This window comes from Nothobranchius furzeri, chromosome 12 (genome assembly GCF_043380555.1).
Source record: "Nothobranchius furzeri strain GRZ-AD chromosome 12, NfurGRZ-RIMD1, whole genome shotgun sequence".
In the NCBI taxonomy this organism is placed as follows: domain Eukaryota; kingdom Metazoa; phylum Chordata; class Actinopteri; order Cyprinodontiformes; family Nothobranchiidae; genus Nothobranchius; species Nothobranchius furzeri.
In genome coordinates this window covers 60,371,694-60,396,618 of record NC_091752.1, presented here as the reverse complement: position 1 = coordinate 60,396,618, position 24,925 = coordinate 60,371,694, and the positions used below count along the sequence as shown (strand labels likewise).

Here is a 24,925-nt window from a genome sequence, read left to right as displayed (position 1 = left end):
CGTCGTGCTCCTCACGAGGCTCGTCGACCTCCGTGTTGTACAGGAGGGAAAAAGGGCTATGGCAGCCAGCCTCGTCGTGCTCCTCACGAGGCTCGTCGACCTCCGTGTTGTACAGGAGGGAATAATGGCTGCGGCAGCCAGCCTCGTCGTGCTCCTCACGAGGCTCGTCGACCTCCGTGTTGTACAGGAGGGAATAATGGCTGCGGCAGCCAGCCTCGTCGTGCTCCTCACGAGGCTCGTCGACCTCCGTGCTGTACAGGAGGGAATAATGGCTGCAGCAGCCAGCCTCGTCGTGCTCCTCACGAGGCTCGTCGACCTCCGTGTTGTACTGGAGGGAAAAAGGGCTATGGCAGCCAGCCTCGTAGTCGACCTCCGTGTTGTACAGGAGGGAAGGGCTATGGAAGCCAGCTTCGTCGTACTCCTCGCTGTCGATGACATCGTCCAATCGGTAGGAGCCAGCCGGCTCCTGGCCAACGTTGAAGAACCGTAACGCCTTGTCCAGCGAGTACGTGCCAGCCACCGGAATTTCCTCGTCGGTGGAGGGGGTGAAGTACTCGACCCGGCGGACCTTTTCAGCCACGGGCAGAGCGGTACAAAACGGGCACGAGGCCTGGGGGTCAAGGCCAGGCCAGCGTGGTGAGCCCCGAGACAGACCTCACACTTGGCGTGCAGGTCGCCGCTGGAGATGGAGCCCGTCTGGCAGGCCGGGCAGGTCCTGGCGTCGCTGGACATGGTCGGTGAGTAGATTTTTCTTGTATAATTGCTCTTAAAAGAAGCTCTTAAGCTTGGCGTGAAGAGAAAACGGAGGCGAACAGTGGAGTCGCTCCACTTATATAACCCACAAGGGGTGCCCACGTGGTGGGCGTACATTTAAGCTCTTCATGATTGGCTGATGCTGAGATCACCCTTCCAATAGCAGCTCGCTTAAGGGCTAAGACTAGACGAAATAGAACTCGGCAGAGTCGTTTTTGGTCGTGACGCAGATGTAACATGGACGCCGCCGGTGACTACAACCAGCATGGATACCGGATCTCAGCAGCCACTGAATTCAGTTCGGTCTCTTCTCCAGTATCCGTTCGAGAGGAGAACTATGGTGGAAAAACTTAATGTCAAAGAGCTTGGACCAGATCAGCCCAACGTAAAAATAAGCCAGCAGGAGAGGGAGAGAGGTAAACTGTACACACGAGGCTTCTCCCCAAATTGGTACACCAGGAAGGCTTGGCTAGCTGGATGCAATCACGCTAATGCATTACTTTGCTTTCCGTGTTTGTTATTCAAAACGGCTGGAACAGATAAGGCATGGATTGAGTCAGGAGTTACAGACATGAAACATTTTTCTGAGAAGGTGAAGAAACACGAGTCATCCCGGGCACACATGGACAACAACACAGTGAAGCTAGCCATGCTAGGCAGCAGAGCTAACGTTGCCATGCAGGGAACAACAGCAGCTGGGTGCAGAGGTAAGCTGTACATTACATTTCTGTGAACAAGATAATCAGAATCAGAAATCCTTGGTTGTCCCACAAACCGGGACATTTGTTTAATAACATGTTTAATGTGCAATAACTGTAAAAACTAATTTCAACACACATACTTTTTATACATATTTAATCACGTAAATGTGTATTTCATGTAAATTTGTACATACATCAATCTGATTCCATTTTACTTGTTACACTTCTGCTGCAGCAAACACATTTCCCAGCTTTTGGGACAATTAAACATTTCTGATTCTCAATCAGATGTTTTTACCTCAAATGTAAAAACATCTGATTGAGAATCAGGTTTTATTGTCCCAAAAACTGGGAAATATGACATTTGTAAGAGTATACTGATGACATTATTTCCTATGAAAGTGTTTCCTATGTACTTATCTGTTGTTTTTTATTTATCATATGACAGGTTTTTCACACCATCCTGAGCCATGCAAAAGAAGATTCTTGTCACCACACCCATGACCACAGCCGAATCAGAAAGGTGCTTTTCTACTTTAAAGAGGATTAAGGCTTTCCTTGAGGAACACCATGACACAGGATGGGCTGAATGCTCTTGCCAAGCTCTCCATGGGAAAAAAAGCTTGTCACAAACATTCCTGACTTCAATAAAAAGCTCATCGAGAGCTTTGCCACTCAGAAGGACAGAAGGGCAACATTTCTGTACAAATGAGGTATCACACACACACAAATGCATCCACTTGATCTTTGTATAAAGTTGACCTTGGCACAACACTCCAGAAATATTTAACAGTGTAAATTTCTGGCATTTTGTCTAAGTAGTGTTTACTACCATTACTGTAACAGTGACCTGCTCATAATTTTTGGTGTTCACTCAAATGTTGAAATTAAACAAAATGTTTTTGTTACTTGCCTCTTGCATTGCCTATTTACCATTTATGGTCGTGTTATTTTATGTGCAATTTAATGCAGTATTTTTCAACCTTGGTCTGCATGGCAGCGTGCCAATAGTCAGACACACCTGGATTAATCAGTTTGTCCAATGATGTAAGACAGGAAATAAAAGAGCTGTGCTTAATTCAGGAAATAGTGAAGTTGTGCACAAAGCTCAGAAAGCACAAGTTTGTTTGAAAATAAAAAAATAGCACAGCCCCACCAAAAAATTTTTTCACCAGCCGCCACTGCACATCAGCGCATGTTCTCTGGTATTTTGTACTTTTCTGACGTGCTTTGCATCAGCTGAGTTCATAATCTGGGCTCCGGTGATTTCAACTCATTGCTGCTGGAGCGCCGCGCATGTGAAGATCCCTTTGGCTGATAGTTAGAAAGTAGGAAGTCTAGGAAACTGTTTTTCTGGAAGACGGAGAAAACATGCAGCATGCAGGAAGGTTAGGGAGAGAAAGGGCAGGAAATTATTCAAATAAAATCAAGAAAACAAAACAAAGGTCTTGAAAAGAAAAAAGGTAGGTAGATATCTCCATTACACATTTTTACCAGTGAAAAGCAATAATATATAATATTTATACATGTGATAGAATCAGATCACCCTCAAAAGTCAGTCCCACAACCAGGGCCGTATCAAGGCATTTGGGGACCAAGATTAAAAAGACTTGGAGCCCCCACCACCTCACTCCCTGCTCAATTAACCTAAGATGGCAGCATGCTGAGAGTACAGATTGTTGTTGCTTTTATTTAATAAACAATCATTCTAAAGAACTGTTTTTAACAGCAGTCCTAGCTCAGACACCACATCACCTTCCACCGGATGTGTCATGAGTTTAACGGGCATCAGATTACCAAACTCATACTGAAGTTGTTTTGTTGAAAGTAACTTGGAGTAATGCAAAAGTAGTGTAATGCCTTACATTTTAAAATCAGTAATATTGTAATGTAATGAATTACTTTAAAATGAGGGTAACAAGTAATAAACAATGTTTTACAGTTTTGAAGTAACTTGGCCAACACTGGTGGTGAGTACATATGTGAATGGGTTCTTGTCTGTGAAGACAGTAAATGTTGGAGAGTAGTAGAGGTAGTCCCTGAATCTCTCACATATGGCACACTTCAGAGCCAGAAGCTCCAACTTTCCTGAGTGAAGGTGGTAATTTTTCTCAGGTGCTGTCAAAGTTCTGGATCCATAAGCAAAATCCATAAGCAAAACTGCAAATGGTCCAGAATTCAGCAGCCCGTATTATCACCAGAACCCCTTCCTTTCACCACATCACCCCGGTTCTCCAGCAGCTTCACTGGCTCCCAGTTAAATTCAGGTCCATCTTCAAAATTCTCCTCCATACCTTCAAAGCAATCCACAACCTCTCTCCTCCATATATCTCAGACCTTATAAGTATTCACACCCCATCCCGTTCACTCAGATCATCTTCTTCCATCCATCTTGCGGTTCCTTCTGCCCGTCTCGCTACCATGGGGAGCAGAGCTTTCAGCCGCTCTGCTCCCCGTCTCTGGAACTCACTTCCCCCAGACATCAGGAACATCGACAGTTTTACCCTTTTCAAAACAAAACTCAAAACACATATGTTTAAATCTGCCTACAACCTCTGATTTTATTGAACTGTTTCTCTCTTTGTTTTTTCTTGTTTGGGTTTTATTATTGTTTTATTGTATTTTATTACGTGTTTTCTGTAAAGTGACCTTGGGTGTCCTGAAAGGCGCTTTTAAATAAAATGTATTATTATTATTATAAGCAATCACCACCAGCCTTCCTTTCTGCCTCGGTCACACATTGTCACACAAAGGACTAAAACCAGATCCACAAAAAGTAAAAGCAATCCAAGTCATGGCGCCCCCACATAACAGGGCAGAACTGGAAACAGTGCTGGGGATGGTTAATTATTTAGCAAGATTTGCCCCACACCTGTCAGAGATAAACGCGCCGCTCCGCCAGCTGTTAAAGCAGGGCAGTGAGTTTGTATGGGACAAGAACCATGACAGATCCTTTCAACAAATGAAGGAGCTGATCACCAGAGAACCAGGCCAAGTCCTCTCCTTCTTCAACCCCAAGAAAGCGCTACGACTCCAGGTCGACACATCCCAAAGTGGCCTTGGTGCTGTGATGCTGCAGGATGGCAGGCCAGTTGCCTACGCATCCAAGTCACTTAACAGCACCGAGCGGAACTATGCCCAAATAGAAAAAGAGATGTATGCTGTTCTCTTTGGCTGCAAGTGGTTCCACGAGTACATGTACGGTCGACACGTGACCATTGAATAGGACCACAAGCCACTAGAGTCCATACTCAAAAAAGCACTAGCAGCAGCACCACCACGACTACAGAGGATGATACTACAACTGCAAAAGTACAACATCAGCATCATCCACAAGCCGGGGAAAGACATTCCGGTAGTTGACACACTCTCCCGGAAATCCATAGAGTTCCACGATAAATCACTCTATGACGGGATGGATGCGCAGATCCACACAGTCCTCAGCAACATGCCTGTCAGTGATCAGAGGCTCTCAGAGATAAGAAACGCAAAAGCCCAGGCTCCTCAGCTCAACGCTCTGAGAAGGACCACTTTGAGTGGATGGCCGGATAAAAGACCTCAATGTCCACCTGAAATCCAGGAGTTTTGGAACCACAGGGATGAGATCTCACTGATGGACGGGATCATGTTTAAAGGAGAGATAATGATCATCCCAAAAAGGCTCAGAAAGGACATGATTGATCAGATACATTCCAGCCATATGGGAATAGAAAAAAGTAAAAACAGAGCCAGAGACCTTCTGTTTTGGCCAGGCATGGGAAAACAGATCGAGGAAGCAGTCGGAGCCTGCAGCACATGCCAGGAGAGATAAGCTACTAACCCCAAGGAACCCCTGCTGTCACATGCGATACCAGAACGACCATGACAGGTTATAGCCACCGATCTGTTCACTTGGAACTCGGAAGACTACATCATCATCGTCGATTACTACAGTAGATTCTTCGAATTGGAAAGACTGCACAGCTGCACTGCAGAAGCAGTGATCCACAAACTAATGTCAGCCATGGCCAGGCATGGTATTCCAGTGACAGTGATTAGTGATAATGGCCCGTGCTATGCTTCAAGTAAGTTCCAACAGTTCGCAAAGTCATGGAGTTTCGCCCACAGCGCTACCAGCCTCCATTACCCACAGAGCAACGGCCTAGCCGAAAAGACTGTCCAGACAGCAAAAAGCTACTGGACAAGGCCAAAGCTGAACATAAGGATCCCTACTTGATCCTATTAGAATACCGGAACACCCCTGTGGACAACTTAAAGTCGCCTGCACAACTTCTCATGAGCCGGAGACTCCGCTCCATCCTCCCCGCAGCACCAAAACAGCTGGAACCCCAAGTAGTTTGTCAGCAAACAGTGCGTGAGAGGAGAGAAGTCTGCCAGCAGCGCCAGCAAACTTATTTCAACAGGGCAGCCCGACCTCTGCCTCATCTATGTCCTGGCGCACCGGTCCGGTTCCGGCAACAAGATGGTTCCTGGAAATCAGCTGTGGTCGAAAGTTGTGCTGACACGCCCAGAAGCTACAACATAACCACAGATACAGGACAAGTTTATCGCCGTAACCGCCGACATCTCCGCGAAAGCAGAGACAGTGTAGGAGGTGAGCAGTCCATTCAACCAACGGTCATCAGCAATGACAGCGCTGTGGTTTCTCAGCCCCTGCCTGCGGAGCCCCCGATAAAGACATTACAACACCTGGATACACGACTCGATATGGGCGTGTTACTAAACCAAGACAGGTCTTGGACCTGTAATATTGTAAAGGGTGCAGGCGGATCGCTGCCCCCCCCCCTCCCAAAAAAAAAAAGAACTGTTCACATGTCTATTGTTTCAATGATGTCACTAAATGCATCTGTTCATTATGGTAATGATATAGCCAGTATTGAATTGAGTTGAATGCTATGTTATTAATGGATGCTACTCAGGATGTTTATTCCCGTAATTTCAGTTGCCTGAATTTTTTTTTCACAGGCCTGAGTTGCTTTTGTTGTTGTTTTTTTTAAGAAAGGGGATGTAACATGTTGACCTATTGTTTGCCCAGCCACTAGATGGCGCTGTGTTGTGGCAAGTGAGGATGGAACCAACAAGGAAGAAGTTGAAAGGTTGGATGAGAAAATAAAGTGGAATTGGGATAGAGTTCGGTGTGTGTGCATTTAATAATAAGCTTGGTATCCAGAGAGGATGATACAGTCAACTTTCCTCATGGGGTCACACCCATTAGGACAGTGACGTCAAACAGCTGCACCAGCTCAATAAAACCACTAACAGGGTGAAAAATATAAAATAATGTTGACACAGATGAGCTACAACTTCTGAATCAATTTTACAAATAGCTTTATTAATTATCTTCTGTTGAAAGATCACTTTGAGTGAACAGTATTGGTTGCTGTCACCCGTTGGGATCGTTAAAGCAGCTCTCGGCTGGGCCCTAGTGTAAGTGGGTGGGCCCTGGCCCGGTAGGCTCACCCACACACACGCGGCTGCTGCGGCTCCCAGTGTTTTCTTTACTGTGGGAAACGGGTAATAATGGTTCTTTGATGGGAAAAGATTGCCGACCCCTGTTCTGCGTTGTAATTTTATGTCACAAAAAGTAATCTTTGTGTTTATTGTTGTTCATTTTCACAATTTTTATGGTGTTTGCTGGTGAGAAGAAAAGGGAAAAGAAAGAAGATTGTTAGAAATCAGTTGCGGTATGGTGTTTTCTTCCAGAAAAAACAAAATAGTACCCTTCATGAGCAGTTACAACCCCTTTGGATCTGGGAAAGGAACCACTGGCTGAAAGTTATGAGCCAACATGGGAGAGGAATTGTTTGAATAATTAGAGAAAGTAATTGAAACTCCTGGACCATTGTGAGCAACAAAGTTTTATACAGAGTTAGATAAGAGATGTGTTTCTAGGACCCATCTGGTACTTTAGATCATAATGTTGCACATTACATAGATCATATATTATACATGTGTTGTATAACTAATACTGGTTAGTAACAATGGCTTTTCGGGTAATAGTCGTTACAGGTGTGGATTCACGCCAAAAGAACTGCGGAGGGTGCGTGACTGCTCCGCTGTGTGCTTCGCACGCGCAGTGTGGGCGGAAACGACTGACTCAGTTGTGAGTCACCGCACGACTGGTCTGTCACACTGCTAATGCCTTCAAGGATGGTGGGAATTTCTTCTTCCGTGTAAAGGTGCTCTGGTTCTTTTGGGGTGAGCATAGTGTTCCATTTGCGTGAGCAGCGGGAAAGTTATAAAACACGCAGATTGATGCGGAGAAGAAAATCAACCACAAGCAAGTCCAAGGATGTCTAAATCATAAATCATTTAATTTTATATTAATAATCACAGGGCAGCTAGCGACGGTGGCCAAAGAGTTAGGAGTTCGCCCTGTAATGGTGGGTTGGAGGTTCGATCTCAGGCTCGTCCGCGTCTGGGCAGGACCCTCGCCTCCGCCCGTCGGTGGTGGTGATCGGAGGCGTACATGATTCATTACTATAGTAGGAGGGACCGATGGTGCCGATTCCTACTCGTCTGCGGACACCTGAACGCAGCATGCAGGCGGCTGACGGGACATGGGTGAGTGGCTCTGAGACGCTGGAGCCGCCGGATCGGGACCGAACTTAGGCCTTTATCCTCCCAGCAGAATCTTCAGACCACCGGAGTCGGTCGCTTCACGTCGGTCCACATCAGCACCGTGCTGGACGGGTCCGCCACAGAGGGTGAGTGTGTCCTGGGTCTGAGGGACCGGTGTCCGCTCGCAGATGTTTTCCTTGAATGTTCTCGGTTCCGTTGCTCTCTGATCGTAGTTCCGGGATTTAAACCCCAGGAGAAATGAAAGAAACCTTCCGCCTCCACATGGAGCTAGAGGCGGCTAACTGCTGCCTGAACTCCCGTTCCGGGAGCCTCCGAACCCCCTGGAGAAATACACATTTAATGGAGTTTATACAATATTTAGCTCGAGCTTTCACCAAACCGGGACGGCATTCTAACCCCCAGATAAATAAGTCACGTTCTTCTGATCGGTTTCAGTTTGGAAAGCAGAAGGTTTTATTACAACCTAACTGGCTAAAATGATGCTTCCACTTTAAGGATTAAACGTCTAAAACTGGAACAGTGGAAAACCAGGTGGAGAATTTGTGTGGAAGTTCAGGTTCATCCTTCAGTGTTGGGGGGTTGCTGATGGTTGTTAGTGGTGGTGTTGATGGGGTCAGTGGGGGTGTGGGTTCAACATCCCCTGGGTCTCACTATCCAGCCTCTCTTAGACATATCCAGAAGGCTACAGCTGCTTTTGCTTCAGTGTGCTGATTGGCTCTGATGTCCATGGGGGACTTTTGAACGTTTTTCACGATTTGATGTTTATTTAGACTGTTCCAGGATGTGACTGAACGATGACGTTTAAAATTCGTTTCAGTCTGATTTGTCTCCCTGGAGACCAGAATGAACAGAATCAGCAATGAAATTCTGCTTGTCACACAAAGTTCACCCCAAACTCTTAACTCATGGCCTGCTCACTTACTTGTTTAATCTAGAAATCAGTCTCTGTTACCATGGCGATCTAGAGATCAGTCTCTGTTACCATGGCGATCTAGAGATCAGTCTCTGTTACCATGGCGATCTAGAGATCAGTCTCTGTTACCATGGCAATCTAGAGATCAGTCTCCATTACCGGGGTGATCTAGAGATTAGGGCTGTCGCGGTTGAGGAATTCCCCCTGCAGTGATTCAGGGTGGCTTAATATTGCGGTGTGCGATATTATTGCAGCATTTTTTTATTGCAGTACTATCTAAACATAATGTTTACACATTTAAAAAAGGTTAAACATTGCCGTGTCTTCTTTTATAACACTTTACTGAATGCAGGTCAAAGGGCAGTAACAACACAGGTCGCAGTAACGTTTGTTTCTCCGACAGTCGGAGTCCGACTGAACTTAAAAACAACAAAATTCAGGAGAAGGTTAAACTTTTAAATGCAAATTTGGCTGCAGCATCTAAGAAATAAGAAACAAGTCCCCATTTTGTTTAGTTGTTTAAAATCAAGCATAAAAAATTACATGTACCGTGCGTGGGGCACTATCATTTCACTTTCACTTTCACACACGAATGCCGGTGATTTATAGCTCGGTCACGTCCTTGTTACCCACAAGGAAAACCAGCATGTTAGCCATATACGGTTTGAGAGAGGATCTGAGAGGGTTGGCAACATTTCCAGCAACACTGAAAACCCTCTCGGATGGTGCGCTCGTTGCACTAAAAGCTGCGAGTTGTGAAGCGCGTTCCATCCGCGAGCCGCATCACCGCGTGGAAAGTGAATGCGTCAAGCATAAACCAAGCTTAAATCAGGCTTTACACACACGTACTTGTGTGCGACTGGCGAGCAAAGGGAATCTCTCCCAGTTATTGCTCCACCATGTCAGGGGGGTTTCTTTAGGGTGGATGCATTCCTCCTGCAGGTAGCGAGTGAGCTCCAGCTCGGCTCAAACTCTCTTCTGGACGGTTGCAGAAGCAGTGCTTGTCCGGGACTTCAGCAGGTCTCCGAGCGTTTATTTATTTATTTATTTTGCCTGCAGCTCTGTCTCGGCCAAGGACTCTGGCTGCGCAGCAGCTGACATACTGAAAACCAAAGGAGCGAAGTAACGTTTCGTTTTGATACCAGTGCAGCCATCCTTCTCAACATGCATCATTGAGTTGAACCAAGTTCAGTAATCGCGGTGGCCCGTGATGCAGCACGGTGGGTTTCCTCATATTGCGATATTTCATTTTTGCGGTTACCGCGACAGCCCTACTAGAGATCAGTCTCTGTTACCGTGGTGATCTAGAGATCAGTCTCTGTTACCATGGCGATCGAGAGATCAGTCTCTGTTACCGTGGTGATCTAGAGATCAGTCTCTGTTACCATGGCGATCTATAGATCAGTCTCTGTTACCATGGTGATCTAGAGATCAGTCTCCATTACCGTGGTGATCTAGAGATCAGTCTCTGTTGCCGTGGTGATCTAGAGATCAGTCTCTGTTACCATGGTGATCTAGAGATCAGTCTGTTATCGTGGATATCTAGGGATCAGTCTCTGTTACCGTGGATATCTAGGGATCAGTCTCTGTTACCGTGGATATCTAGGGATCAGTCTCTGTTACCATGGTGATCTAGAGATCAGTCTCTGTTACCATGGTGATCTAGAGATCAGTCTCTGTTACCATGGTGATCTAGAGATCAGTCTGTTATCGTGGATATCTAGGGATCAGTCTCTGTTACCGTGGATATCTAGGGATCAGTCTCTGTTACCGTGGATATCTAGGGATCAGTCTCTGTTACCATGGTGATCTAGAGATCAGTCTCTGTTACCATGGCGATCTAGAGATCAGTCTCTGTTACCATGGCGATCTAGAGATCAGTCTCTGTTACCATGGCGATCTAGAGATCAGTCTCTGTTACCATGGCGATCTAGAGATCAGTCTCCATTACCATGGCGATCTAGAGATCAGCTTCTGTTACCATGGCGATCTAGAGATCAGTCTCCATTACCATGGCGATCTAGAGATCAGCCTCTGTTACCATGGAGATCCAGCCCGCTCAAATAGATTCTGTTTTGTGATGCTAACTTTCAGCAGCAATTCTTCCCTCGTGTTCCAGCCTTCTGATGTATGTGATTCTGGTCAAACTTCATTAATGTGATTATTAAGTGATCAGGCTTCCAATGTAGTTGCTAATCCAAATGAAAGTGCTGTGATCTGTCTCTGCTTCCATCTTCCATGGAATCAGCAGCTGGCTAGAGCCCTCCATCAGCCTTAACCCTCCGGCAGGGCATGCAAACACATTCTGCGCAGATCACTGTTCACCAGCTTCTCTCACTCCTAGTAACTTATGCAGATTCAGATGCAGATATAATTCCAGGTGTGCATGTGAAGGTGACTGGTGACATATTGGTGTCTGATTCAGAAGCCACCGACAGCTGCTCCTGTGTGCCTGCACATGGAGGAGGAACAGCCAGTTCTGGGGTTTATAAATAGACTGAGGTGAGTAGTTGTGGTGATAGCATCTCCACACACTGATCTTTAGTCAGGCTGCAGCCCTAACAGCAGCTCTGGATATCAGCAGGGTCATCCAGACCATCTTGAGTTCCTGTGGGCCAGTGGAACCCGTTTCCTCCTTTTAATACATTAAAACATGTTCTCATAGTCTGAGCAGAGGAGACATGAGACCGCACCTGGTAAATCTGACACACACACGCACGCACGCACGCACGCACGCACGCACGCACGCACACACACACACACACACACACAGTGCATCAACTGTCCTTGTCCTTTTCCTCAACCAACACTTGTTCATGTTCTCATGTGCAGAGCAGAAAGTGGATGGGGGTGGGGGGCTGCATACATCTACATAAGTCTTTGAACATTAATGTGCTCATCTATTGGTGTGTGTGTGTGTGTGTGTGTGTGTGTGTGTGTGTGTGTGTGTGTGTATTCCTTTGTTTTGCTCTGAGTTGCTGGGTGATGGGACCAGCTGGAAGGGCCAAAGCCTTTCACCGCCCTCCCTGCTGCCCTGAAGACGGCCAGCAGGGAGGGCGGTTTTAACTGGGTGAAACAAAGGAGAACGCGTGGAGCAGGTGGAGCATTTCTGCTGTTTTATGTCCTGGTGTGGAGATATGACGAGAGAGAGAGAGCAGACAGAGGAAGTGGAGCAGGAGTATTTAGCAGCATTAAGACACATTCTCCTGTCAGAACCCTCATCAGGAGCTCAATGGGAGTGTCGGACCAGAACCCCCCACGGCCAGAGTGGATACAGACACCGGGTCAGCCGCCTCCTCTATGTGCATGATGAGAATGAGCAAAGACATGGGCATGTCCCTCTGACTGGGACATTCTCAGTGAATGAAAGGGTTCATGAAGGGGGGGGGGGGGGGGGGGGGACTGCACCATGCACTTGTGAGAGGAAGTCATTGATTCAGCAGAAAGCCCTCCAATAGCTCAGCAGCTAGTCATACAGCTCAGAGGAGAAGCTGGAGTAGCTCTGGAATTCTGACTCAGAAGGAAAACTAGGAATGAACGTGATACTAGGATTTGGGTTGTAGCTGAGTTTAGACTTCCCTGAGCTTCAGTTTGGATGGTGGGTAAAGACTTGCTGAATGGTGAGGAGACAGGACACACACTCTCAGCCTAAGTAATAGGGCTGTAGCGAAGCCTCGATGGCGTCGACGGCTCGATTCTAAAAATTCGTCGACGTCAGATCCGGAAGTCGACGCACCACACCCACTTGTTGCATCCCCAGGAGTTTGTAAATAGAGGTGGAATTTCCCCTATTTTTCCTCTAGTTCTCCCTCTTCTCCGTCTTCAATAACATCTCCGCCAAATACTGTAGACCCGGAGCAATGTCCGTCCGCTACTAGATTCCTTTCCTGTTTTGCCCGCCTTCGTCTCCCGGCAACGGAGAACAACTTCCGGGGTCAAATGCACTGCTCCGTCTCTACCGCAGATGTAGAAAATCACCGGGAGCGTTTCTCCCTTCATAAAGGAGCTTCTTTCAGACATTAGGAGAGATGTTTTTGTGGTAGCAGTCTCTCCTCCATGCTGGTCTGTTTGCTGCTGGGTATTTTTGTTTTATTTAAACTTGGTAACTTGAACTTAACGTTGGTAAAGCTACTGTTAGCATTTTCGCTAACAGCTTCTTGCGTTTGGATAAGCTGTTACGTTTTGGTTTAGAGTTAATCTTTTTTGTGGCGTAGATCTCCCTTTTATTACATTTAGAGTGTTGTGGGTTTTCGGTTTAGTTTAAAATATCACCTTGAGTTTGGTTTAACCACCCAGTTTAGAGTTTGGACCTTTGGAGATCCTTATTTTGGTCCAGAACCCAGTAATCTTTGGCCAGTGGGACATCCCTAGTTATTTGTACTTTTGTTTAAATTTCCCACAGGCAGAATTAGTTTTATTATTCTCAACCTGTGGATGGAAAGATTTATGTTTTTTTGTAGTTGTAAATAAACCTGATCATCATTTTAACTTTTAAATCCCGTTATTGTCACTTCCTTTTTGCACACGAGCCAAACTCCCCAGGAAGAGCCGTAACACCACTCGCCTCACGCACATAAGTGACCAAAACAAGCAGCATGGAGACACTCCGTCTCCAACCACCTGTCAGGCAGCAGCCTGCACTCCCAAGTTCTACACGTCACCAGAACATAACCAACCAACACAATAAAAGCAGTGTTATACAAAATGGAAGGCCTGTAGTGTTTATTCTCTTACAGTAAGAATTTATTAGTTTTTTTGAGGAATTTATTTGAGATTAGGGCTGCAACAACGAATCGATAAATTCGATGAAAATCGATTACTAAAAGCGTTGGCAACGAATTGCGTCATCGATTCGTTGTGTCGCACAACTTTTCCAAAAGCGCCCCCCCCCTTCCCGCCCGTCGTTGCGCGCATACCAGAGCAAGTCAGATCAGCGCGAGGGAGAGCCGGCAGATCAGCGCGAGGGAGAGCCACAGATCAGCGCGAGGGAGAGCCGGCAGATCAGCGCGAGGGAGAGCCGCAGATCAGCGCGAGGGAGAGCCGGCAGATCAGCGCGAGGGAGAGCCGCAGATCAGCGCGAGGGAGAGCCGGCAGATCAGCGCGAGGGAGAGCCGCAGATCAGCGTGAGGGAGAGCCACAGATCAGCGCGAGGGAGAGCCGCAGATCAGCGTGAGGGAGAGCCGCAGATCAGCGTGAGGGAGAGCCACAGATCAGCGTGAGGGAGAGCCGGCAGATCAGCGTGAGGGAGAGCCGCAGATCAGCGCGAGGGAGAGCCACAGATCAGCGTGAGGGAGAGCCGGCAGATCAGCGCGAGGGAGAGCCGCAGATCAGCGTGAGGGAGAGCCGGCAGATCAGCGCGAGGGAGAGCCACAGATCAGCGCGAGGGAGAGCCGGCAGATCAGCGCGAGGGAGAGCCGGCAGATCAGCGTGAGGGAGAGCCACAGATCAGCGCGAGGGAGAGCCGGCAGATCAGCGCGAGGGAGAGCCGCAGATCAGCGTGAGGGAGAGCCGGTACCGGCAGATCAGCGCGAGGGAGAGCCGGCAGATCAGCGCGAGGGAGAGCCGCAGATCAGCGTGAGGGAGAGCCGGTACCGGCAGATCAGCGCGAGGGAGAGCCGCAGATCAGCGTGAGGGAGAGCCGGTACCGGCAGATCAGCGCGAGGGAGAGCCGGCAGATCAGCGCGAGGGAGAGCCGGCAGATCAGCGCGAGGGAGAGCCGCAGATCAGCGCGAGGGAGAGCCGGCAGATCAGCGCGAGGGAGAGCCGCAGATCAGCGTGAGGGAGAGCCGGTACCGGCAGATCAGCGCGAGGGAGAGCCGGCAGATCAGCGCGAGGGAGAGCCGCAGATCAGCGCGAGGGAGAGCCGGCAGATCAGCGCGAGGGAGAGCCGGCAGATCAGCGTGAGGGAGAGCCGGCAGATCAGCGTGAGGGAGAGCCGGCAGATCAGCGCGAGGGAGAGCCACAGATCAGCGCGAGGGAGAGCCGCAGATCAGCGTGAGGGAGAGCCGGTACCGGCAGATCAGCGCGAGGGAGAGCCGGCAGATCAGCGCGAGGGAGAGCCGCAGATCAGCGTGAGGGAGAGCCGCAGATCAGCGCGAGGGAGAGCCGGCAGATCAGCGCGAGGGAGAGCCGGTACCGGCAGATCAGCGCGAGGGAGAGCCGGCAGACTTGCGCTGCTGCGAACCGGTTCCGCATTGTCGCGCAGCGATCCAGGCAGCTTCTTCCAGCGCATGGTCCATTCTCAAAGTGGCGCAACCAAAAAACTATAATTAGCACACGATCGTTCATGTCCGCACATCTTCTCTATTTTCTGTCTTATTTGTGCCTGAAGCTTGCTACTGCGGAGCTCATCACCTGTCCTGTGGTGATGTCACCTCACGCAGCATCGAAAACGCGCTCTGCGCTTTTCGGTCAGGAGATCCCTTTGATCTGCTCAAAAGTAACTGATGAGGTGAAAAGGTAAGAATCCAGGCAACAGATTTTCTGGAGAATTAAGAGGAGATGCAGGAAGATGAGAGACAGACAGGACAGGAAAATAGTTCAATAAAAACAAGAAAACAAAACAAAGTGTTGAAAAGTCAAATGTAGGTAGATTTACCTCCACTACACGTTTTTACCAGTAAAAAACAAGTTATAGACATGTAATATTTATACATCTGATACAATTCAGATCACCTTCAAAACTCAGTCACACACCCAGGGCCGTTTCAAGACATTTTGGGGGCCAAGGCAAAATGCCCCCTCACCCCCCCCCCCCCCCCCCCAATAACTGGGCTCCCCAGAAGCCTCTGTGTAATTCATGCCCTCTCCAGTAGTGTTAGTTATATGGTGTTTATAAAAGCCCCTCAGACATTACTGACATGTTCTAATATTATCAGATGAAAAACTAAATTATCAGACATGCTGTCTCATCTGCTTCTTTTATAAACTTGCAAAAAGTAACAAAACCATTTGAAAGCCACTATTTGTGGATTCTCTGAAAGTTTCCATGGAGTGTGTGACAACTTATTTTTTCATTGATCCTATCGTCTAATCTCACAGCTGAAACAAGCATCCTTAATAATCTGTGCACAGGAAGCTTACCGATGCTGTAGTAAAACAAAAGGTATAATAATTTATTATTAATAAAACCTTGTTGCAGCACTAAAGCAGAAAAATTAGATTTTGCATTAAATATGCAAAATATTTACATATGAATTGTTTTAGAGCCCTTTAATTGGCAGAATCTGATATTAATTTAGTTCTTACAAAAAATGGGTCCCAACATGGTTTGTGTGGCGTTGCCATAGTGTGACGTCATAGGCACAGATCCCCTGTCCTCTTGTTTGGAAATGGAAATATGGTCACCCTACATTAAACAAACTGTCCACCCGGGCTTTTGCACTGCACAGAGACGCTTCGCTGCCTACGACTGAACGTCAGTTGAGAGTCAGTCTCAAGCAGACTGACCAATGAAGAGAAGGCCTCAAGTTAAGACCCTCTCCTCATTGGTCAGTCCACACGAGGTGGGTCAAAGGTTACTCTGGGCGGGTTACGTGTCGTCAGGCATTCAAGTATTGAGTATATTTACTGCATATTACAGTAAAATATTCTGTATGTGACCACATTATGGTGATCCTTGGGTCGTGATGATGGAGCCCTTGAATATTGTTGCCCAGGGTACAACAAAGTGTTAATCTGGCCCTGGTTCCGCCGTCACATTCCCGCAGAAACTGGTTGATCACACCGGGGCCAGACTACTAGCATGTGGTTTTACGACCACAATGTCCTCAGAAGCAAAAACGCTTTTAAAAGGGAGGGAGGAGTCCTAACTGTTGCTGCAGGCGTGTTGTGTGAGAGTGCAGTTATATACTGATTAATATATTTTTGGGTTCAGTTGCTTTCATGTGGCCTAATGTGAGTCTATTTGGGATCATTGGAATGATCAGCAGCATTTCTTGATGTGACTTTATGGCAGTTGCCCAGGGCATCATCGCAAGGAGGATGGCATTCATTTACTTTTGTTTTATTTGGTATTTTTTCAGTCATTTTTGGAAATAGTGATCAATTTTGATTAATTCACAGCCTATGTTTAATTACATTTAAAATAAATGTCAACAGATGAGATCAAACAAAACAGATGAGAATTGCCCTTAAGCTGTTTAACTTGGACCAAGCATTTTAGGTCACAGATAGATGTAGCTTAGGGTCTCTGTCTATACACCTTATAAGACAATTTAGGTGATGGCATGTTGTTTTTCTGCTATTCAACTGTTTTCTAATAATGTTGTGTTAAATAAAGTGAAGGAAGGAGAGAAATAACGTTTCCCAAGCAGTTTTTAAAAATTTCCCCATGTAATCCGATTAATCGATTAATCGTGTCGAGACCCCATCCGATTAATCGATTATCCAAATAATCGTTTGTTGCAGCCCTATTTGAGATTTTTTGGTTTATATTAACTGTGCAATAGAAAAATAATCATTAGATTAATTGTCTAAATAGTCATTAGAATAGTCGACTATTCGATAAAATAATCGTCAGAATAATCGTTTTAAAAATAATCATTTACCCCCAGCCCTACTAAATAACCGTATTAATAAAAATGGATGTCAAAATCTTTGAAATCCTTACTTTAGGTTCTCTGATCTTCAGAAACTTAAACAAAAGCTTTCAGCAGATTAATGCACATCTCAACCTTCACTCTGCATTTTTAGCAAAACGCCGCGTCAGCAGTACTTCTCAGGTTTAGGAGTTTAATCTGAGAGATTATAAAACAACAAAACGGAGACAGAGGGCTGAGCAGGAGAGAGAGAGAGGGGGAAACAACAGCCTGTTTCCTGTAAGTCACCTGACCATGGTGTGTGTGTGTGTGTGTGCGTGTGCGTGTGCGCGCGCGTGCCTGACTGGTGACCTGTCCTCATTCCTCACCAATGACTGCTGGACTTAGGCATCAGCTCTCTGAGTGGCTGGGGAGGAAAAAGTGAGTGAGTGAACTAGTGAGCTTTTCTTTTGGACTCAGCTCTTTCCTCACCATGACACATTAGTAATGTGTCCACCTGTCTTCAGACTCTGTCCCTGTCCACCTGTCAGTCTCACTTTTGAACCGGATTCCTGACTCACTCCCAGCCCATCGTTGGCATCCACACCTTCTAACTCAAATCTCTGCTGACTTCTCGGTTCAGTTCTGAACTAAAAGTCCTTCTTGGGTTGTTTATATTTGTCAGAGAAAAACTGCCAAGCCTTGCTTCTATTAGCGGTCTTCGGTGTGGAGTCAGTGTTTTCTGGTTCTCGTCACTAGTTAAACGTATGACGGGACGTCGTCAGGAACAGGAGCGAATCCGAGCTAATCCAGGTCAGATTCCTGGATAGAACCTCAGCTCAGGACTCGGGAACAGGTAAACTTAGACAAATCAGAATTTGACACGTTTAAAGGGTGTTACCAAAATACCTCAGAAATCATGCCTTCCCTCCGATATAAATGCTGCTTTGGGGACTGTTTCTCCTCTGCTGTTAAAGGCACACTTGGCAGTTTTGCTTGCTCTTAGCACCCCCTAGTGCCTGTTATTAATTTGCTGTGGTCAAACCGAAAATGAAACCAAACTCCTCGCTGTGCGTTGGTCTTTTTAACAGCCTGAAAGCTGAAATGTCTCCCGAGGCTCCACTCGTGTCTACAGGAGTAAGTCATCACTAAATTAAACAATCCAGCTGTGTTCATGATCTAAAACCTGCAGGAAACGTGCCAGATATGTCAGCTAAATGATTTTTGCCAGTCTGAAGTTGAAAATACGGTATTCTGGCCACAGAGGGCGGGAGTCTGAGAGACATTTCATTATCCCTGTAAAGGGTAATTTTAGGACATACTGGATGAAGAAAATTATTTAAAAAATATGAAAAAGTTTAAAATCATTTATATGAACATCAACAGCTCCATTAAACTACCAGGTGTCGCACCACCTAGATTTTATATGTCCCACGGTATAAGACAAGGGTCTTCAGCCTCCCCGTATCTCTTCTTTCACTGAAGATGAAGGGATTTCCCAACTTGGCAGTGAAAACTAATCATAACACCGCCTGCAGATGACACCACACTTATTAGATAAGAAAAACAAATTCTTGGTGTCATAGAACATTTGTGAATTACACGTTACAGCGGCTTGCCATAGAGCTGTTTGTGTGGAGCTGACTGGAGTTGCTGACTCTCCATAGCAACAACCAGACTCCATACCGCTGCAGCTGCAGACATCCCCAAATAAACGGGACAGTGGGGATTTTTCTTTCACTTGTAGAGTTTAGTCATTCACAACCATCGTGTTGTGGCTAAACCCCACCTTATCGTGACTGTGCCACGCGCTAGCATTAGCATTAGCCAATCTGCTTGTAGTTGGTTGGTCCCAAACTTTAGAGTGTTTCTGCCTTTTACAATGGGTTGTGTCGTTGCTGGTTTCTCTATTTTGCTCCAAAGCACCCAGATTACCTTGTTGTGCACATGTAAAATGTGTTGTGCACATTTAACTAAGCCTCTATTCAGTAAAAAATGAATTGAGGAATTTAATTAATCAAACTGTTCGAAGATTCGTTTCAGCCCTATTAGAATCCTGCTGACTAAAGCCGGGCGTACACTGTACAACTTTTCACTTTTTTGAGCCAATTTTGCCCTCGTGCGAGAATCGGGGCATGTTTTTCACGATTAACACCACGTGACCATCTACCGATCAGCAATCGTGAGCTTGCATGAATTTCTGGCATGTTTGATATTTTGCTCGTCCCTCGTGAGTGCATGGCACTGTTGAAGCGGCGCTGCAACCCAAAAAGTACCAGAACTGCTCATGGCGCATGCGCAGACATGCGTCAACACGGCCCGCCACCTGTTTCCCTATTGACACATGTGGGGCGTTATTATTTATACATTGTTTTTCACACACAATGACAAGTATTGTCACGTAAGTGTGTTTATGTCAAATTAAACTGATAAAACATTGATTTACTTTCTTTTTTTCTTTTGTCTTCCTCATCCAACCCCATAAATCCCTGTGTGTCCTCCTACAGCACTCTCAAAGGACAACAGACATCAATAACAACACAAAAAGTCCAACATGTTGTGAAAAAGTGCTATTTTTAGTATATTTGTAGGTTTGACGTGTTGCTACCAGTACAGTGTGAGTAGTCAGGTTGCATCCAAGAACTGGGTCTTACACTGTGAGAACATGACTCGTGAGATTTGCTTTGCGAGGAAGTCGTACAGTTTAAGCTGAAGCTGAACACGACAAGTGAAAAAGTTGCACAGCGCCCGCCCGGCTTAACGCCTAATTCACATTAGGGCTGGGCGGTAAACCAAAAATTTACCGTTACCAAAGTTTCTGACTCTTGCTGACCTCACTGATACGGGACAAAAACTTTGAGTAAAGTTTCTGATGTCCATGTCCCTTTAAGCAGCTGAGGCACAAAGCAGGAGGGTCTGCATCACAGCTAGCCACAAGGACTCCACCCCATCAAGTCTGTAACAAGAAGGGAAAGACAAGAAAATGGAGGATGATTGATTTATGGAAGCAGTGGGCTGTTTGCGGCTCGTCGCACTGCATCATTCAATACTCGCAGCTGTCCGCTGTTACCTGCTGGCCACCACTACCCGTGGCTGCTTTGCTCAGCGCTTGTGTTTGCAAGAATTTTAAGTTCTTTTACTTTAATACTGATGCTTGGTTTTTCAATCTTAAATCGTAAAAGTACTTAGTACACAGTTTGCAGTAAGTAGCATAAAAATAGTTGCAATGAATAGATTTAGGGGTATACTACTATTAATAAAACTCACTGTGGAGCAATTATGCTGCCACAGCCCCATCTAGTGGGCAACTTTTGTTTTTGCATGCACGTGTGGTTATCGTCCATTTATCGCCATCGAGGTGAACTCCTCAATATACTGTGATATTGATTTGAGGCCATATTGCCCAGCCCTGTATAACACACAAATATGCAGCTTTGGATTTGTACCCTCAGGACAAGAACGTAAGAGTTTGGTTTGGTGTGGAAAAGTGGAATTCGTGCCTTGAAAAAGACAGTTGTTATAAAATCATATGATGATGGTGGTGTTGATTTTCAAACTCAAAAGTAATACATTTGATTTCCTGGGATGGCCGCCGCCTAAGCGGCGATGGAGGTGAATCACTGACTTTACCAAGCTCCAACAATCTCTGAACTACAACCCTGTTTTAAGTTGTGTATTTGATATCCAAGGGCGCAGACTTACTCGTCTTTTAAGTGGAATATGCCTGGTCCAACAAAAAATACACTGGACAAAGGGAGGTCGGCGACACAGACGAAGCTTTCCAAATTTGGGAGACCTAGCGAAGACGCTAATTCCACTGAAGAGGCCAGCATTAGCAGCGTGGCTAGCACTGGACTGACCGAAACACCGCCTGAAACCTTGAGGGAACATGCTGGTACTAGCAATGAACTCAGGCTTGTCAAGGAGGAAATTCTGAGGCCGGTGGGTGAGCTTAGATTTGAGTTTTTGGACAAACTGAATGGCATTTTGAAGGTGGCAAAAGAAACGGCTTAGCAGCCATCTGACTGCACCAACAGAGTTGGCCAAGCCGAAACGCGTCTTTCCGGAGTTGAGGATGATTACTTCGTACTAAAAGAAACTGTGGACAAGCTGGAGCAAAGACACCGAGCCCTCGAGGATAAGCTTGTGAATATGGAAACGAGGTCTTGCTTGAACAACGTGCGCCTCGTCAATCTACCCGAGGGTGCAGAAGGTCCAGACCCCTGTGCGTTTCTAGAGAGCTGGCTTCCAGACGCATTGGATATGCAACTGTGGGCGCCTATAGTGCTGGAGCGAGCCCACCGCATTGGGCCAAAAAGGGGCACCGGAGATCCTCCAAGACCTCTAATAATGAAGTTCCAGAACTACAAACAGAAGGTCGCCATGATGGAAGCTGCAAAAAGGAAGAAGGACATTCTCTACAAGACTATTCGTGTGAGGCTTCACCAGAACTTGGCTACCGAGGTACACAAACAGAGGAAGAAATATGACTCTGTGTGCAAACAACGGTGGGAGCTGGGACTGAGACACGGAATAAGATCGCCCTCTATAATGCTGGTAATGTATGGAGGTGAAACACTGACTTTTAACAAGGCATCGGAAGTCAAGGATTTCATACGCAAGGTCAAAGGGAAACTATCTGATTAATAGGTTGGAATTCCTGGGTTTTTTTAAACATTATTGAAGTGTACTGTTTAATACAAGGTAATTGAGCATTATAGTCCGGTTCAGGCATCGATGCTAACCATGTCCAACTAATATAGCTGTTCTCTGTTTTATAACGGCCACTTTATTTCGCCTCATACAGTCAAATAATCTGTATTTATATAGTAGTTTGGGCCTGCTTCGCTGTTTTCCCCCGTGGGTCAGGCTAATGCCTGTAGAACTTTCTGTTACATTGCAGTTGACTATCTTTAAGTCTGCCCACAACAATATATTTAACAGGTGACAAGATCTTATGTGGAGATGGTAAGCTTTAGGAATATCTCTTCTTGGTTTTGTGTTTTGGTTTTTGTTGTTTTTTCTTTTTTTCCCGTGGCGTACCATAACACCAAAGATGATTGATCTTGGATCTGTCGCTAAAGGTTAAAGGAAGTTAACATGATTGGGGGGTACAACCACCTAAGGTGGAGGAGGGGGTTGTTTTTTGGTTCTGAAGTTCAGCCAGTTTGTGGCTTTGTTGTTCTGTGGTTAATCTTGCCGAATCAAACAGCCTACCAGAATTACATTCTCCCTTCTCTTGTCAAATGTCACAGAGTGTGAAGCTTAAATTTATGTCCTGGAATTGTAGAGGTTTACAGAAAAACAAGTACATGAATAAATTAAGAGACTCAGGTTCAAATATCATATTTTTACAGGAGGTTCATACTGTTAGAGAACATCACATTAAAATAAGTAGAAGATGGCATTTAATTCACAGGCGCACAGAGTTATGACCCTTTTCCATAGCTCAGTTCCTTTTCAAGTGTCAAATACAATTGAAGATAAACATGGCAGATATTTAATCTTACAGGGCTCATTGCTTGGCGTTAGTCTGTCGTCGTCATCATCTTCCTCCGCTTATCCGGGTCCTGGTCGCGGGGGCAGCATCCCAACTAGGGAGCTCCAGACTGTCCTCTCCCCAGCCATCTAAACCAGTTCCTCCGGCAGGACCCCAAGTCATTCCCGGACCAGATTGGAGATGTAACCTCTCCAACATGTCCTGGGTCGACCCGGGGGCCTCCTGCCAATAGGACATGCCCGAAACACCTTCCCAGGGAGGCGTCCAGGAGGCATCCTGACCAGATGCCCAAACCACCTCAACTGACTCCTTTCGATCCGGAGGAGCAGCGGTTCTACTCCGAGTCCCTCCCGAATGTCCGAGCTCCTCACCCTATCTCGCCCGGCCACCCTACGGAGGACACTCATTTCGTCCGCTTGTATCCGCAATCTCGTTCTTTCGGTCATTTCCCAAAGCTCATGACCATAGATGAGGATTGGGACGTAAATCGAGAGCCTGGCTTTCTGGCTCAGCTCCCTCTTCACCACGACAGATCGGCTCAGCGTCCGCATCACTGCAGATGCCGAACCAATCTGCCTGTCGATCTCCCAATCCCTCCTACCCTCACTCGTGAACAAGGCCCCGAGATACTTAAACTCCTCCAATTGAGGTAGGACCTCTCTCCCGACCGGGAGTTGGCAAGCCACCCATTCCCAGTCGAGAACCATGGTCTCAGATTTGGAGGTGCTGATCCTCATCCCAGCCGCTTCACACTAGGCTGTGAACCTACCCAGCAAGAGCTGAAGGTCAGAGCTGGATGAAGCTAGGAGGACCATATCATCCACAAAAAGCAGAGACGAGATTCTCCTGCCACCAAACTCGACACACTCCACACCACGGCTGCGCCTAGAAATTCAGTCCATAAAGGTTATGACAAAGGGCAGCCCTGGCGGAGTCCAACCCTCACCCGGGAACAGATCCGACTTACTACTGGCTATGCGGACCAAACTCACGCTCCTCTGGTAAAGGGAGTGAATGGCCCTTAACAAAAGGCCACCCACCCCATACTCCTGGAGCTTCCCCCACGGCGTTAGTCTGAATCTAGTAAAATGTTTATGGTCCGAATGTGGACGACCCAACCTTCTTCACTGACATCTTCTTGACTCTTTCCTCCCTCCCAGGCACATATGTAATTGCAGGGGACTGGAACTGCACATTGAACCCAGCCAGGGACCGTTCCACAGGGGTTGACCAAACACATCCTAAAAGTAGGACAAATATTAAACACTTTTTAAAGGAGCTCGGTTTGATCAATGTGTGGAGGCACTTTAAGCAGGACGAAACAGCATATTCCTGTTATTATGGAGTATATAAATCTTTTTCTAGAATTGATTATTTTCTGGTCTCAGCTACACTAATTTCTATAATAGATGACTGTTTTTATGACATTATACTGCTATCTGATCACGGACCATGCAGATTTACGTATATAGATAAAGCTCATGTAAGAGATCCACCCAGGTGGAGTCTAAATCCAAAATGGCGATTAGATGATAACTTTGTAAAATATATTGGGGAGGTAATAGATAATTATGTTAAAGATAACACAACCAAAATGATAGAGGCAACTAAATGGGATGCCTTTAAGGCTGTTGTGAGGGTACATATCACAAGCTATACCTCTTCTAAATCTAGAGATTACCACAAAAAAAGATTACAATTGGAATCCAATTTGGTGATTAATAACTACACAGCTAAGGCAGAGAAGGAATTATTAACTCTAAAGGCTGAATATAATAAAATGTCAGCTGATAGGGCTGCCACTGATATTATTAGGCTTAATCAAACCTTTTATGAATACGGAGAGAAAGCTGGGAAACTACTGGCATGGCAAACCAAACAAATGGAATCAAGGAAAGTAATTACTTCAGTCAGCAAAAGTAATGGAATGTTAGTAACCGGCCCTGTTGAGATCAAC

At 46.3% G+C, this 24,925-nt stretch overlaps 1 protein-coding gene across 2 annotated transcripts in view; it reads left to right on the top strand.

Moving 5' to 3' along the window:
- The first annotated feature begins 8,008 nt into the window (after positions 1-8,008).
- sertad2b (SERTA domain containing 2b) overlaps positions 8,009-24,925 on the top strand; it is a 29,711-nt gene continuing 12,794 nt past the window's right edge. Inside the window, exon 1 of one of the 2 annotated variants that reach the window (XM_015945520.3) lies at positions 8,009-8,161. The gene's annotated coding sequence lies outside the window, so the exon portion shown is untranslated. Of the gene's footprint in view, positions 8,162-11,528; positions 11,646-24,925 lie in introns of those variants that run through there. The other variant, XM_070542779.1, reaches the window with a different exon arrangement.